Here is an 18,354-nt window from a genome sequence, read left to right on the forward strand (position 1 = left end):
AACCTGTAAAGGAGAGGGGAGAGTGAGACCGATAGGTTCAGGAGTAGGAGACACACTGTATGGGTTTTTGTAGGAGCAAAGAGATCTACAGAAAGAAGGGAATGAGGTCAGAGAAGCATCGAGATCGAAGGGAGAGGAAGAGGGAAAGGAATTCTCATCATTTTATTAGGGAGAAGAATCAGAGGAGAGGAGCGAAGCAACGAGACCGTAAAATAGTTCAACCCTTGTTTATAGGAGAGTCAATGAATTAGCTACTGAATGACCCTATTTCCCTTGTTTATAGTTCGTTCAATCAAAGACCTATTCTATTTACCGAGTAAAAGAGTGAAAGAAGGTTTGGTTCGTTCAGTAGTTCTGTCTCATTCATAAAGAAAGAGTGTTTACAGTTCTTCAATCAGGTTCAGGATCATTAATCTTGAGTTGAGTGTTGGAAGTTCAAGAATAAATAGATGTAGGTTCAGTAGTTCAAGGAAGGGACATATCGGTTCAGTCGCTTCTCTTCTCTTTCTTGAATGAGAAGATGATGATTCTTTAACCTATACATACTTTGAAGTCTCATTCTTGTTTCATTCTCTTCTTCATTCATTTACTCTTGATTGAATTTGATTCTGAATGAATAATAGGGTTAGGTAATATCGGTTCAGTAGCTAATTCATTGACTATTTCAGGATTTCATTCATTGATTCAAACAGTGTTCAGTCTCATTCATGTTTCATTCTCTGATTCTTCTTCTTCTTCCGGTTCCTGATCCGGATTTCATGAAAGAATAAATGGGTTCAGGGTCAGGTAATAAAAGAAAGCTAGAAAGGCTAAGACAGATAGAGAGAAGCGAAGGATAATTAATGTTGTTTCGTCTTGAAAGCGAGAGGAAAGAAAAGCAAAGAGAAGAGATCTCGTTCAATAAAAGAGCTACTGAATGAACCAACCCATTTACTGAGTGAAAGAATCCATAGGGGAAGGGAGAGTCAAAGGCAGAAGACGAAGACAGAGGTTACAGTTCTTCAAGTTATTGAGTTCAGGCAATGGAATAGCTTTAACGAGTTCACTCTCATTCATCTTGAGTATTTACTGTTCAGGGAGAGTCAATTCAATCCTCAGCTGCTTTACCTGCTTTACCTCCTTCAATAAGGCAAACAAGGGAATAGAGGAAAAGATTCAAGTTCAGTAGTTCAGGATCATGAATGTTGATTCTTCAAGAAATTCATTCTCTGATTCTTCTTCTTCTTTTCTTCTCGTCAGGGGAAGGTGAACGATTTCATTCATTTACGAGACGGGAAAGTGCAGGGAAAGGAATATCAGAAAAGAAAAGGTTCTGGTTCTGGGGAAGAAGTTCAGTCTCTCTCATTAATTGTGACGAGGTGAATGAGCTTCTCTTTCTTCATTTAATTCAGTTACAGTGAAAGAAAAATAGGAAATAGGTATAGGTCAGGTAATTGAGTATAAGGGGAAGGAGTTCAGTTCGTTCACTCTCATTCATCTTGCCCTGATTGAATGAATTTACTCGACTGGAAAGTAAGCTAATTCATTAACACTGTAAAGGGAATAGAGTCAAAGGTTACGGAGCTTTACCTTCCTCTCATCCAGCCGCTTTACCGAGTTTACTGTGTTTGTGAATAAATAGGTTTCGGAGCTCATCCACTTTACATTACAGTTCAATCCGGTTCAGGTTTAGGAGCTTTACCTTTTTTTGACTCTCCTCTCCTGTTTTTGTTCCGGTGATTGATTGATTGAATTGAAAGAAAGAATAAATGGGTTCCGGTTCAGTAGTTCAGTCTCAAGAATCTTCTCTTGCTTGATTCTTGACTTTCAACACTTTCCGGTTCAAGATTGAATGAATTGAAAGAATATGCTTTACCGAGTTTACTGTTCAAGAAGGGAAGGGAAGAGAGCATAAGGAGCTTGACCTTCAGATCATCCTGTTTACCTCGTTCAATCTGTCTCATTAATGTTGAGTCTTGGCTTTCCTTCCTCTTCAGTCGCTTGACCTTCTTCGAATAACTCACAATAAAGAAATTTACCTCAAAAATGAAATGAAGGAAAAAATAGGGAGAGGACAAATCTTTCTTTCATTTTCAGACTCCCCAGAATCAAAAGAAAGCAACAGAGAAGGGACCGGCGTTGAGTCTTGACTTGAAACACTTTCTTTTGGAGAGTAAATTCATTAGCTGCAGCGACTTTACCTTGTTCAAGACTGAGTTCAATCAGGTTCAGGATCAAAGAAAGAAGCAGAGGTTCAGGATCATTCATCTTTCTTACAGGAGAAGAGTGAAAGAAGGAAAAAGAGTTTACCAAGGTTACAGTGAAATTCGATCAGGTAATAAAGTCAAAGTTCAGTTAGGGGGAGGATAAAGAATCAATCAATAGGAAAAGTAGTTCACTCTCATTCTTGTTGAGTAGTCTTGACTTCCTCTTCAATCACCTATTGATATGAACCACGACCAAGGAATTTCCATACCTCAAGGTCCAATTACAAGGACGAGAGCTAAGAAGCTACAACAAACCTTATACAGTTATATTCAAGCTATGGTGAGCTCATCAAAGGTAATTATAGTTTAAATATTTGTTTGTCATATTTAAGCTAGTTTTAAATATAAGAGTTAAGGTTATATTGTAACCCACATAGGTTACTATATTTCACCATTAACTAGCCATTTTAATATGGAGGTTATGAGTATTTTTCATTTACTTGCCCATTTAATTTGGAAGTTATATATCACATAGGTTGTAAGGGCTATATAAAGCCTTTTTTCTTTGATTAGACATCAGATTTTGGAATTAAGAATAGAATTTCTATTTTAGCTTTGTTGAGGGCTAAACTTTCTTTGTAAATTATTGTGTTTAGAACTTGCATGTAGAGTCATTCAAGTGGTATTGATCAAATCTCTTGTGGAGTGATTCGAATCACGAGTTTAGAAATGAGTTTTCTTTACTCTTGATCTTGATCATCAACGTAATCCGTTACATACTTTCCCTTGGGTTGATTTTCCATATCATTTGGTATCAGAGCTTCAGGATCAAGATCGGATATATGTTTCATTGCGCTTATCTCTTTTAATTCTCTTATAATTTTTTTTCTCAGTTTGGGTAGAATGTTCATGTTCTATCACAAAAATATATAACAAAAAAAAAAAAAAATCTTATATTCTTTAAAGTGTTAGATCTAGATCTTATCAACATTTTGTTCTTCTTTAAGATCTTCTAAATCAATTTTCTTGTTGGTAAATTGATTAGATTTTGCCAATCAGAAGGAAAAAAAAACCATTGAAAGAAAGAAAGTATATTCATGTTAAATGTCTTTCTTTTTTTCCTCTTGATTATTATATGTAACTCTCATATGTTACTACGTCTAAATTAGTCCTTAATCATTTTCTTTCTTTAATTCGTTTATTTGTCGTTATTCGGATTGCTCCTTCAATACCCTTGTGTATGTGTTGAGTGTGCTGTCTATTCACTTTGAATTGCACTTAGCTCTATAACATAGCTTGTCTCACATCCCAATTTGTTTTTTGGAGTGTGATTTGTGTGTGCTCAATTGTGAGGGTGGTTTGTAAGGGAGTGACACATTGATTCGAGTGTTGAGTGCTAAACACGAGTGAACTACATTTACGAGTGAATACACGTGAGGGAGCGCTTGTGAGGTCCTCTTTTTTTCTTTTACCTTTCTTTTGTAGCATGGAAAATCCAGAGGACAATACTGACATTACTGATGCACGATTGAGAGAAGCCCAACAACGAACCATGGAAAGACTAATTCGAGGAATAGAAGAGTTGACTGATCGAATAGGCAGATTGGAGATTCAAAATCAAGCTCGACAGAGGATTCCACTACCTACGCCCTCAACCGATACATATGAGGGCGACAATTCTGATCACCACGAGGATAATCAACATGTGGTTGGTCATGGCTTGATGCAAGGGAGAGACCATGGAAGAAGGTATCATAATTTACAACAACGAGTATTCCTTATGATGATAGAATTGATCGTAATGTGGGAAGCATCAAATTAAAACTTCCCAAGTTTTATGGCTAAACCGATCCAGAGGAGTACCTTCAATGGGAGAAAACGGTGGAGTCGGTGTTCAACTGTCATAATTTTAGTGATGAAAAGAACGTACTGTTATGCATTGCTCAATTCAAACAATATGCTCAAACTTAGTGGGATAAATTGATGTCAAGTAGGAGAAGAAATCTTGAAGCACCAATTGATTCATGGGTCGAGTTCAAAGAGTTCATGAGGAAGCATTTTGCTCCACAATATTTTCACCGGGACATGGCGCAAAAGCTTCAAACATTGAAACAAGGACGCAAATCTGTGGAGGATTATTACAAGGAGATGGATACATTGATGGATCGACTTGAACTCGATGAGGACATGGAGGCTTTAATGGCGCGGTTTCTTAATGCCAAACACAGAGATTGCGGACAAGACTGATTTACAGCCTTATTCTAATATTGAGGAGTTGTTGCACATTGCAATTAAGATTGAGAGGCAAATTCAACGAAGGTCTCAACGGTATTCTTCTAAAAATTTTCCCAATTCTACTTCTACATGGAAAAGGGATAGTAAGAACATTGATTATAAGCATAGAAATCAAGAGATTAATGAGAATCCTCAAGCTAAATTTGAGAAAGGAGAGAGTTCTAGAACAGGGAAAGAAAAAGTAGAAAAGTCTAATGTTCGAAATAGAGATTTAAAGCGTTGGAGATGTCAAGGGGTAGGAAACCATAGTAGAGATTGCCCAAATGCAAGAATTATGACCATCAAGGAGGGAGAAATTGTTACGGATGACGAGGCACATTACGACATAAATGAGGAAACTGATGAGAGTGAGGAGTTTAGTGAAGAGGACCCTACACATATATCTTTGGTTACTCAACAAGCTCTAAACACCCACATTAAGGAGCACGGCCTAGACCAAAGCGAGAACTTGTTTCAAACTCGGTGTCTTGTTCAATCTGTACCTTGTAATGTTGTAATTGTTAGCGGTAGTTGCACCAATGTTGTGAGTTCCATTCTGGTCAAAAGACTTAATTTAAAGACACAACCACATCCAAGACCCTACAAGCTTCAATGGTTGAATGATTGGGGGGATGTACGGGTAACTCAACAAACTCTTGTTTCTTTTACTATTGGAAAATATGTTGATGATGTTTTATGTGATGTTGTATCCATGCATGTTGGAGATTTACTACTGGGGAGGCCTTGGCAATTTGATCGTCGGGTAATGTATGATGGGTATGCAAATCGATACTCTTTTACTCACAACGGTAGAAAAACTACTCTTATTCCATTGTCTCCAAAAGATGTATTTATTGATCATTGCAAACTTGAAAAGAAAAGGCAAGAGGCTGATGCAAAAGCAGAGATTGAAAAAGAATCAAGTGAAAAAAAGAGCTTGAGGGAAAAGCAAGAGAGTAACACTCAGCCTAGAGAAAAAAAAAAAGAGAGAAAAGCCAAATCAGTTAGCTTGTATGTTAGATCAAGTGAGGCTAGGAATGTTTTGATCTCTAACCAGACTATTCTTGTACTTATGTGCAAGGGATCTTGTTACTTTACTAACATGCTTAACCCTTCTTTGCCTAGTGATTTTGTTGTGCTTTTGCAAGAGTTTGAAGATTTATTTTCGAGGAGAAGCCTAGTAGTTTGCCACCACTTAGAGGGATTGAACACAAGATTGACTTCATTCCTGGCGCTCCCATCCCAAACCGACCAGCTTATAGGACTAATCCAAAGGAGGCTGAAGAGATACAAAGGCAAGTAAGTGAACTCCTTGCTAAAGGGTATGTACGTGAAAGTTTGAGTCCTTGTTCTGTTCCAGTTATTCTTGTACCTAAGAAAGATGGTTTTTGGCGTATGTGTGTTGATTGTTGGGCTATAAACAAGATAACTATAAAGTATAGGCATCCAATTCCCAGATTAGATGATATGCTTGATGAATTGCATGGATGTAGTCTTTTTACTAAGATTGATTTAAAATCGGGTTATCATCAAATTCGCATGCATATTGGGGATGAGGGGAAAACAGCTTTTAAAACCAAGTATGGTCTTTATGAATGGTTGGTTATGCCTTTTGGATTAACTAATGCACCTAGTACATTCATGAGACTAATGAACCATGTCTTACGAGAATACTTAGGTAAGTTTGTGGTTGTTTATTTTGATGACATCCTTGTTTACTCTAAATCTTTAGATGATCATATTACCCATGTACGCAATGTTTTGACTACTTTAAGAAACGAATGTTTGTACGTAAATTTAAAGAAATGTAGCTTTTGCGTGGAAAAAGTTAACTTTCTTGGGTTTGTAGTTTCATCTAATGGTGTTGAGGTTGACGAGGAGAAAGTGAAGGCTATAAAAGATTGGCCTACACCTAAAAATGTAAGTGAGGTAAGAAGTTTTCATGGTTTTGCAAGTTTCTACCGTAGGTTTATTAAGAATTTTAGTACAATTGCTTCACCCTTGAATGAACTTGTTAAGAAAAATGTATCCTTTATATGGGAAAAAGATCATGAACTTGCTTTTAATCTTATACGGCACCCTATTAAATATCCATAAGTGGATTCCTTCATTTTGATTCTATAGGCATAGCATGATATAAGTAAGCTGTTTTGATTGTATCGGCCAAAAACCTGACTAATGGATCTTTACGATGCTTTTTCTATCAATTAGATCCTTTCTCCATAGAATCAACTATCTGCCCCATGCAATGTGGCATGGCTTGCTCCTGACTCATTGAGGAAGGGGCACGGTCAGAGATTCTGTGAAGGACCCTAAACAAGTGAATTTGTCCTAGCCAAAGAAAGTAGATCTATCGATTACGTTCATCTCATAAAGATGTTCCTTTTCACTTCTAAATTCAAGCAAGCAAAACTAAACGACAATAACATAACTCCTAGCGCAAAAGAGTAGCCGCTGGCCTATGCTATTTTCTTTCCTATAGAGCTTGGACCCACGCACAAACTCCTATCGAAAAGCTAGTAAGTAGCCTTTTTCTTTCTATAGCTTCAAAGCCAAAGAGGAAGTTTCTTTTGATTGGAAGGTTTCCGCTGTAGCAGTAAAGAAGAAGGAAATTTCTGCTGCTAAAGAGTTGTTTCAATACCAAAGGAGTGAACTTTGCTGTCAAGGTTATAGAAGTGCATCACAAGTTTCTAGAAAATGAAAGAAAGAATAATAAAGGGGTTGAATAGTATATAGAACGCCCGCTTACTCCCATCTCCTCTTATGTCCAAGAAAATAATGATCTCATCTTGATAAATTGCGCATTGATCAGGGCTTCGAATCTCCAGACGACTTTCTTCAACCGCCCCTGTTCCACTTGAGATAATCAAAGGTCAGGTTCTTCCTCTTCCCCTCAGCCAATTCCCGACCGCTTTCCCACCTTAATATCAAGGAAGCCCACCCCAGTATCATGAACGCAGAGCGCCGACTGTAACAGTAACAACCGTGATGCTGTCTCGTAACAGAAAGACAGAAAGAAATGAAGTTCCATATCTTTTTCTCAAGGGTGAGGTTTGGAACCCAATCACTTTACACCTAGTGGGAGTTATTGAATAACATAGCTCTGATCCATTGAAGAAAAAAGAAATGAATCGAATAGGAACTCTCATTGACCTACTTAACTCAGTGGTTAGAGTCTGATATACGGCATCGGTTCACGATCCAATAGTAGCGAAGCCGAGGTTCTTGCTACAAGACCAAGACTTGGAAGGAAGGAAAAACGGGCAAGCATTTCCATACATTTCTATAGAGCAAAGGAAAGGGGAAGCTCGCAGAGCTTTCTCGACATTTTAGAAGGGAGACGAGGCTTTTATCCCAAACTGATATGAACCAAAAGACATCAATCATACAATATACTTCAATGAAGATGTGTAGAAAAGGTTGTCAAAATTATCAAAAGATGTTTCAATTCATGCCACATTGAAGAAGAATGAAGTTTGATTGTTATAAATTTTGAGTGGATTACAATTTAGGATTATTGTATTTCATTAATGTATTTTAGAGTTTTTATTTTAGGTTACAATTACATAATGGTTAATTATGACCAAAGTATGAATGTAACAACTCTTGGAATGACTTTAGTAGTTTCATTTTGGAGCTATATAAAGCCATGTATATTGTATTTGTAAGTAGACTTGGAAAATATAGTAAAAGAAGCATTTGTGCTATTCTTTGGCCAATGACTAAGTTTCTTTGCAATTCTATGTAGTTTAGGTTGCATGTAGAATCATTCAAGCTAGACATGATTGATCTTGCTTGTGAAGTGATTCGAATCTCAAACAATGTTCTTGCCTTGAGATATTCGATCAACAAGGTAATCTGAATCTTACTCCCCTTGTAGTGGTTCCTTATCTTATCATTTAGTATCAGAGCTTAAGGCTCAAGATTGGATATATGTTTCCTTTGCATTTCTTTTCAATTTGTTTTTATCTTTTTAGTTTTTAATCGACTCAAAATAAAAAAATCAAATCTGGGCTCTACTAGAAAATTTGAGAGGTGAGGATGAGAGATTCATTTGGTAAATGAGTGCAAACAGAGTGGCCAAAAATTTATGGAGTGTATACACGTGAGAGAGTGTTGTGAGGTCCTTTGTATTTCCATAACTTATTTTTTGCAGCAAAGTTTCACAAATAGATTCGAGGACGAATCCTCTTGAAGAAGTGAAAAATGATATGAACCAAAAGACATCAATCATACAATATACTTCAATGAAGATGTGAAGAAAAGGTTGTCAAAATTATCAAAAGATGTTTCAATTCATGCCACATTGAAGAAGAATGAAGTTTGATTGTTATAAATTTTGGGTGGGTTACTGATATGAACCAAAAGACATCAACCATACAATATACTTCAATGAAGATGTGAAGAAAAGGTTGTCATTTTTATCAAAAGATGTTTCAATTCATGCCACATTGAAGAAGAATGAAGTTTGATTGTTATAAATTTTGGGTGGGTTACAATTTAGAGTTATTGTATTTCATTTATGTATTTTAAGACTTTATTTACTATAGGTTACAATAAAATAATGGTTAATTATGGCCATTAAGTATGAATGTTACAACTCTTGGAATGACTTTAGTAGTTTCATTTTGAGGCTATAGCCATGTATGTTGTATGTGTAAGAGACTTGAAAAATATAGTAAAAAGAAGCATTTGTGCTCTTCTTTAGCCAATGGCTAAGTTTCTTTCCAATTCTATGTAGTTTAGGTTGCATGTAGAATCATTCAAGCTCGACATGATCAATCTTGCTTGTGGAGTGATTCGAATCTCAAGCAAGTGTTCTTGCCTTGAGATATTTGATCAACAAGAATCATTCAAGCTAGACATGATCGATCTTGCTTGTGGAGTGATTCAAATCTCAAACAATGTTCTTGCCTTGAGATATTCGATCAACAAGGTAATCTGAATCTTACTCCCCTTGTAGTGGTTCCTTATCTTATCATTTGGTATCAGAGCTTCAGGCTCAAGATCGGATATATGTTTCCTTTGCATTTTTTTTTTCTCAATTTGATTTTTATTTATTTTTATCTTTTTAGTTTTTAATCGACCCAGAATTCAAAATTCAATCTTTGCTCTATTTCAAATTTTGAGAGGTGAGAATGAGAGCTTCATTTGTGTAACTGAGTTTAAAAAGAGTGGCCTAAAATTCCTTGAGTGTATACACGTGAGAGAGTGTTGTGAGGTCCTTTGTATTTCCATAACTTATTTTTTGCAGCAAAGTTTCACAAATAGATTCGAGGACGAATCCTCTTGAAGAAGTGGAGAATGATATGAACCAAAAGACATCAATCATACAATATACTTCAATGAAGATGTGAAGAAAAGGTTGTCAAAATTATCAAAAGATGTTTCAATTCATGCCACATTGAAGAAGAATGAAGTTTGATTGTTATAAATTTTGGGTGGGTTACAATTTAGAGTTATTGTATTTCATTTATGTATTTTAAGACTTTATTTACTATAGGTTACAATAAAATAATGGTTAATTATGGCCATTAGGTATGAATGTTACAACTCTTGGAATGACTTTAGTAGTTTCATTTTGAGGCTATAGCCATGTATGTTGTATGTGTAAGAGACTTGAAAAATATAGTAAAAAGAAGCATTTGTGCTCTTCTTTAGCCAATGGCTAAGTTTCTTTCCAATTCTATGTAGTTTAGGTTGCATGTAGAATCATTCAAGCTCGACATGATCAATCTTGCTTGTGGAGTGATTCGAATCTCAAGCAAGTGTTCTTGCCTTGAGATATTTGATCAACAAGAATCATTCAAGCTAGACATGATCGATCTTGCTTGTGGAGTGATTCAAATCTCAAACAATGTTCTTGCCTTGAGATATTCGATCAACAAGGTAATCTGAATCTTACTCCCCTTGTAGTGGTTCCTTTTCTTATCACAAACCATCGCCTTACTGCACACACAAACAAAAAACAGAAAGCACTGCACCCTATTAGGTTGATAGGGAAAACTAAGGCCTTACCTTTACAAACAAAGGGCGCTATAGGGCTTGACTAAGAGTTTCGAAAGGAGAGGGGAGAAGCAGTAAGACAGAGTTTACAGTGAAAGAATAACGAACCAGAACAAGAATTAAGTAAGGAGAAAGATCAGAGACCGTAAAGGAGAGGGGAGAAGAGAAGCAGCGAGATTGTAAAGAAGAGAAAAATAGCTTTGAATTTGAAGAACCTGTAAAGGAGAGGGGAGAGTGAGACCGATAGGTTCAGGAATAGGAGACACACCGTATGAGTTTTTGTAGGAGAAAAGAGACCTACAGAAATAAGGGAATGAGGTCAGAGAAGCAACGAGACCGAAGGGAGAGGAAGAGGGAAAGGAATTCTCATCAATTTATTAGGGAGAAGAATCAGAGGAGAGGAGCGAAGCAACGAGACCGTAAAATAGTTCAACCCTTGTTTATAGAAGAGTCAATGAATTAACTACTGAATGACCCTATTTCCCTTGTTTACAGTTCGTTCAATCAAAGACTTATTCTATTTACTTAGTAAAAGAGTGAAAGAAGGTTCGGTTTGTTCAGTACTTCTATCTCATTCATAAAGAAAAAGTGTTTACAGTTCTTCAATCAGGTTCAGAATCATTAATCTTGAGTTGAGTGTTGGAAGTTCAAGAATAAATAGGTGTAGGTTCAGTAGTTCAGGGAAGGGACATATCGGTTCAATCGCTTCTCTTCTCTTTCTTGAATGAGATGGTGATGATTCTTTAACCTATACATACTTTGAAAGTCTCATTCTTGTTTCATTCTCTTCTTCATTCATTTACTCTTGATTGAATTTGATTCTGAATGAATAATAGGGTCAGGTAATATCGGTACAGTAGCTAATTCATTAACTCTTTCAGGATTTCATTCATTGATTCAAACACTGTTCAATCTCATTCATGTTTCATTCTCTGATTCTTCTTCTTCTTCTTCTGCTTCCGGTTCCTGTTCCAAATTTCATGAAAGAATAAATGGGTTCAGGGTCAGGTAATAAAAGAAAGCTAGAAAGGCTAAGACAGACAGAGAGGAGCGAAGGATAATTAATGTTGTTTCGTCTTGAAAGCGAGAGGAAAGAAAAGCAACGAGAAGAGATCTCGTTCAAGAAAAGAGCTACTGAATGAACCAACCCATTTACTGAGTGAAAGAATCCATAGGGGAAGGGAGAGTCAAAGGAAGAAGATGAAGACAGAGGTTACAGTTCTTCAAGTTATTGAGTTCAGGCAATGGAATAGCTTTGCCGAGTTCACTCTCATTCATCTTGAGTGTTTACTGTTCAGAAAGAGTCAATTCAATCCTCAGCTGCTTTACCAGATTTACCTCCTTCAATAAGGCAAGCAAGGGAATAGAGGAAAAGGTTCAGGTTCAGTATTTCAGGATCATGAATGTTGATTCTTCAAGAAATTCATTCTCTGATTCTTCTTCTTCTTTTCTTCTCGTCAGGGGAAGGTGAACGATTTCATTCATTTACGAGACGAGAAAGTTCAGGGAAAGGAATATCGGAAAAGAAGGGGGGTTCTGGGGAAGAAGTTCAGTCTCTCTCATTAATTGTGACGAGGTGAATGAGCTTCTCTTTCTTCATTTGATTCGGTTACAGTGAAAGAAGAAATAGAAAATAGGTATAGGTTAGGTAATTGAGTATAAGGGGAAGGAGTTCAGTTCATTCACTCTCATTCATCTTGCCCTGATTGAATGAATTTACTCGACTGGAAAGTAAGCTAATTCATTAACACTGCAAAGGGAATAGAGTCAAAGGTTATGGAGCTTTACCTTCCTCTCATCCAGCCACTTTATCGAGTTTACCGTGTTTGTGAATAAATAGGTTCTGGAGCTCAGCCACTTTACATTATAGTTCAATCCAGTTCAGGTTCAGGAGCTTTACCCCTTTTTGACTCTCATCTCCTGTTTTTGTTCCGGTGATTGATTGAATGAATTGAAAGAAAGAATAAATGGGTTCTGGTTCAGTAGTTCTGTCTCAGAAATCTTCTTTTGCTTGAGTCTTAACTTTCAACACTTTCCGGTTCAGGATTGAATGAATTGAAAGAATATGCTTTACCGAGTTTACTGTTCAAGAAGGGAAGGGAAGAGAGTATAAGGAGCTTGACCTTCAGATCCTCCTGTTTACCTTGTTCAATCTGTCTCATTAATGTTGAGTCTTGGCTTTCCTTCCTCTTCAGTCGCTTGACCTTCTTCAAATAACTCACAATAACGAAATTTACCTCATAAATGAAATGAAGGAAAAAATAGGAAGAGGACAAATCTTTCTTTCATTTTCAGAGTCCCCAGAATCAAAGGAAAGCAACAGAGAAGGGACCGGCATTGAGTCTTGACTTGAAACACTTTCTTTTGGAGAGTAAATTCATTAGCTGTAGCGGCTTTACCTTGTTCAAGACTGAGTTCAATCAGGTTCAGGATCAGAGAAAAAGGCAGAGGTTCAGGATCATTCATCTTTCTTACAGGAGAAGAGTGAAAGAAGGAAAAAGAGTTTACCTCGGTTACAGTGAAATCCGGTCAGGTAATAAAGTCAAAGTTCAGTCAGGGGGAGGAGAAAGAATCAATCAATAGGAAAAGTAGTTCACTCTCATTCTTGTTGAGTAGTCTTGACTTCCTCTTCAATCACCTATTCTATTCTATTTAGACCGAGTAAAAGAGTGTTTGATGGTTCAGACAAAAGTAATAATAGTCCAGCCAGGAGGTTACAGTGAAAGAAAGAAGAAGAATCAGAATCAGATTCGAGACCGTATAGGTTCAGGTTAAGGATAGGAGCGGATCATCCAGCCTATTCACTTACCTTGTCTTTGAATAAAGAGGAGCGCAGCAACGGTAAGCTTTACCGAGTTCAAGTGATATGAACCACGACCAAGGAATTTCCATACCTGAAGGTCCAATTACAAGGACGAGAGCTAAGAAGCTACAACAAACCTTATACAGTTATATTCAAGCTATGGTGAGCTCATCAAAGAAAATTCTAGAAGACGCTGGAGACCTCCCTTATATGTTGTGCAAAGTTGAGCTTCAAGAAAGAGATGAATTAAATGCACTTTAAGTTGCATTTAATGAACTCCACTGAATTTATGAAGCTAGTCCAAGGATGAGTCAATAAGCACATTTTATTAATTGTATTATTTTATTATAGTTTAAATATTTGTTTGTCATATTTAAGCTAGTTTTAAATATAGGAGTTAAGGTTATATTGTAACCCACATAGGTTACTATATTCCACCATTAACTAGCCCATTTAATTTGGGAGTTATATATCCATAGGTTAAGGTTGTAAGGGCTATATAAAGCCTTCTTTTCTTTGATTAGACATCAGATTTTGGAATTAAGAATAGAATTTCTATTTTAGCTTTGTTGAGAGCTAAACTTTCTTTGCAAATTCTTGTGTTTAGAACTTGCATGTAGAGTCATTCAAGTGGTATTGATCAAACCTCTTGTGGAGTGATTCGAATCACGAGTTTAGAAACGAGTTTTCTTTACTCTTGATCTTGATCATCAAGGTAATCCGTTCCATACTTTCCCTTGGGTTGATTTTCCATATCATTTGGTATCAGAGCTTCAGGCTCAAGATCGGATATATGTTTCATTGTGCTTATCTCTTTTAATTCTCTTATAATTTTTTTTTTCTCAGTTTGTGTAGAATGTTCATGTTCTATCACAAAAATATATAACAAAAAAAAAAAAAAAAAAAAACTCTTATGTTCATTAAAGTGTTAGATTTGGATCTTATCAACACTTTGTTCTTCTTTAAGATCTTCTAAATCAATTTTCTTGTTGGTAAATTGATTATATTTTACCAATCAGAAGAAAAAAAAAATCATTGAAAGAAAGAAAGCATATTGATGTTAAATGTCTTTTTTTTTTTCCTCTTGATTATTATATGTAACTCTCATATGTTAATTCGTCTACATTTGTCCTTAATCATTTTCTTTCTTTAATTCGTTTCTTTGTCGTTATTCGGATTGCTCCTTCAATACCCTTGTGTATGTCTTGAGTGTGCTGTCTATTCACTTTGAATTGCACTTAGCTCTATAACATAGCTTGTCTCACATCCCAATTTGTTTTTTGGAGTGTGATTTGTGTGTGCTCAATTGTGAGGGTGAGTTTGTAAGGGAGTGACACATTGATTCGAGTGTTGAGTGCTAAACACGAGTGAACTACATTTACGAGTGAATACACGTGAGGGAGTGCTTGTGAGGTCCTTTTTTTTTTCTTTCTTTTACCTTTTTTTTTGTAGCATGGAAAATCCAGAGGACAATACTAACATTACTGATGCACGATTGAGAGAAGCCCAACAACGAACCATGGAAAGACTAATTCGAGGAATAGAAGAGTTGACTGATCGAATAGGCAGATTGGAGATTCAAAATCAAGCTCGACAGAGGATTCCACTACCTACGCCCTCAACCGATACATATGAGGGCGACAATTCTGATCACCACGAGGATAATCCACATGTGGTTGGTCATGGCTTGATGCAAGGGAGAGACCATGGAAGAAGGTATCATAATTTACAACAATGAGTTCCTTATGATGATAGAATTGATCGTAACGTGGGGAGCATCAAATTAAAACTTCCCAAGTTTTATGGCAAAACCGATCCAGAGGAGTACCTTCAATGGGAGAAAACGGTGGAGTCGGTGTTCAACTGTCATAATTTTAGTGATGAAAAGAAGGTACTGTTATGCATTGCTCAATTCAAACAATATGCTCAAATTTGGTGGGATAAATTGATGTCAAGTAGGAGAAGAAATCTTGAAGCACCAATTGATTCATGGGTCGAGTTCAAAGAGTCCATGAGAAAGCGTTTTGTTCCACAATATTTTCACCGAGACATGGCGCAAAAGCTTCAAGCATTGAAACAAGGACGGAAATCTGTGGAGGATTATTACAAGGAGATGGATACATTGATGGATCGACTTGAACTCGATGAGGACATGGAGGCTCTCATGGCGCGGTTTCTTAATGGGTTAAACACAGAGATTGCGGACAAGACTGATTTACAGCCTTATTCTAATATTGAGGAGTTGTTGCACATTGCAATTAAGATCGAGAGGCAAATCCAACGAAGGTCTCAACGGTATTCTTCTAAAACTTTTTCCAATTCTACTTCTACATGGAAAAGGGATAGTAAGAACATTGATTATACGCATAGAAATCAAGAGATTAATGTGAAGCCTCAAGCTAAATTTGAGAAAGGGGAGAGTTCTAGAACAGGGAAAGAAAAAGTAGAAAAGTCTAATGTTCGAAATAGAGATTTAAAGTGTTGGAGATGTCAAGGGGTAGGACACTATAGTAGAGATTGCCCAAATGCAAGAATTATGACCATCAAGGAGGGAGAAATTGTTACGGATGACGAGGCACATGACGACATAAATGAGGAAACTGATGAGAGTGAGGAGTTTAGTGAAGAGGACCCTACACATATATCTTTGGTTACTCGACGAGCTCTAAACACCCACATTAAGGAGGACGGCCTAGACCAAAGGGAGAATTTGTTTCAAACTCGGTGTCTTGTTCAATCTGTACCATGTAGTGTTGTAATTGATAGCGGTAGTTGCACCAATGTTGTGAGTTCCATTCTGGTCAAAAGACTTAATTTAAAGACACAACCACATCCAAGACCCTACAAGCTTCAATGGTTGAATGATTGTGGGGAAGTACGGGTAACTCAACAAACTCTTGTTTCCTTTACTATTGGAAAATATGTTGATGATGTTTTATGTGATGTTGTATCCATGCATGTCGGTGATTTACTACTGGGGAGGCCTTGGCAATTTGATCGTCGGGTAATGTATGATGGGTATGCAAATCGATACTCTTTTACTCACAACGGTAGAAAAACTACTCTTATTCCATTGTCTCCAAAAGATGTATTTATTGATCACTGCAAATTTGAAAAGAAAAGGCAAGAGGCTGATGCAAAAGCAGAGATTGAAAAAGAATCAAGTGAAAAAAAGATCTTGAGGGAAAAGCAAGAGAGTAACACTCAGCCTAGAGAAAAAAAAGAGAGAAAAGCCAAATCAGTAAGCTTGTATGTTAGATCAAGTGAGGCTAGGAATGTTTTGATCTCTAACCAGACTATTCTTGTACTTATGTGCAAGGGATCTTGTTACTTTACTAACATGCTTAACCCTTCTTTGCCTAGTGATTTTGTTGTGCTTTTGCAAGAGTTCGAAGATTTATTTTCCGAGGAGAAGCCTAGTAGTTTGCCACCACTTAGAGGGATTGAACACAAGATTGACTTCATTCATGGCGCGCCCATTCCAAACCGACCAGCTTATAGGACTAATCCAAAGGAGGCTGAAGAGATACAAAGGCAAGTAAGTGAACTCCTTGCTAAAGGGTATGTACGTGAAAGTTTGAGTCCTTGTTCTGTTCCAGTTATTCTTGTACCTAAGAAAGATGGTTCTTGGCGTATGTGTGTTGATTGTAGGGCTATAAACAAGATAACTATAAAGTATAGGCATCCAATTCCCAGATTAGATGATATGCTTGATGAATTGCATGGATGTAGTCTTTTTACTAAGATTGATTTAAAATCGGGTTATCATCAAATTCGCATGCATATTGGGGATGAGTGGAAAACAGCTTTTAAAACAAAGTATGGTCTTTATGAATGGTTGGTTATGCCTTTTGGATTAACTAATGCACCTAGTACATTCATGAGACTAATGAACCATGTCTTACGAGAATACTTAGGTAAGTTTGTGGTTGTTTATTTTGATGACATCCTTGTTTACTCTAAATCTTTAGATGATCATATTACCCATGTACGCAATGTTTTGACTACTTTAAGAAACGAATGTTTGTATGTAAATTTAAAGAAATGTAGCTTTTGCATGGAAAAAGCTAACTTTCTTGGGTTTGTAGTTTCATCTAATGGTGTTGAGGTTGACGAGGAGAAAGTGAAGGCTATAAAAGATTGGCCTACACCTAAAAATGTAAGTGAGGTAAGAAGTTTTCATGGTCTTGCAAGTTTCTACCGTAGGTTCATTAAGAATTTTAGTACAATTGCTTCACCCTTGAATGAACTTGTTAAGAAAAATGTATCCTTTATATGGGAAAAAGATCAAGAACTTGCTTTTAATACTTTGAAAGAAAAATTGAGTTCTGCTCCCTTGCTTGCATTACCTAATTTTGAGTCTACTTTTGAAATTGAATGTGATGCTAGTGGAGTAGGGATAGGTGCTGTATTAATGCAAAATCAAAGACCTTTGATGTTCTTTAGTGAGAAGTTGACTGGTGCATCTTTGAGGTATCCAACTTATGACAAAGAGCTTTATGCTTTGGTTCGTGCATTGCAAACCTGGCAACATTATCTTTGGCCTAAGGAGTTCATTATTCATACGGATCATGAAAGTTTAAAGCATTTGCGAGTACAAAATAAACTCAACAGACGACATGCTAAGTGGTTAGAATTTATTGAAACATTCCCTTATGTCATAAAATATAAACAAGGTAAGGAGAACATTGTTGTAGATGCATTATCACGAAGGTATGTCCTCCTCAATACTTTGAATGCTAGGTTGTTGGGTTTTGAACACATAAAGGATTTGTATCAACATGACATGTTCTTTGCTCCTTTTGTTGAATCTTGTGAAAAAAGACTCATTGTGGATAATTACTTGTTGTTAGATGGATTTTTGTTCCGAAAAGGCAAACTTTGCATACCTTCTTGTTCCATCCGTGAGCTACTTGTGAGGGAAGCTCATGGAGGTGGTTTAATGGCACACCATGGAGTTTCTAAAACTTATGATATGCTCTCTGAACATTTCTTTTGGCCTAAAATGAGACATGATGTTCATAAAGTTTGTGCTCGTTGCATAGCATGTAAACAAGCTAAGTCTAGGCTTCAACCACATGGTTT

Source organism: Cucurbita maxima, unplaced genomic scaffold, assembly GCF_002738345.1.
Source record: "Cucurbita maxima cultivar Rimu unplaced genomic scaffold, Cmax_1.0 Cma_Scf00001, whole genome shotgun sequence".
In the NCBI taxonomy this organism is placed as follows: domain Eukaryota; kingdom Viridiplantae; phylum Streptophyta; class Magnoliopsida; order Cucurbitales; family Cucurbitaceae; genus Cucurbita; species Cucurbita maxima.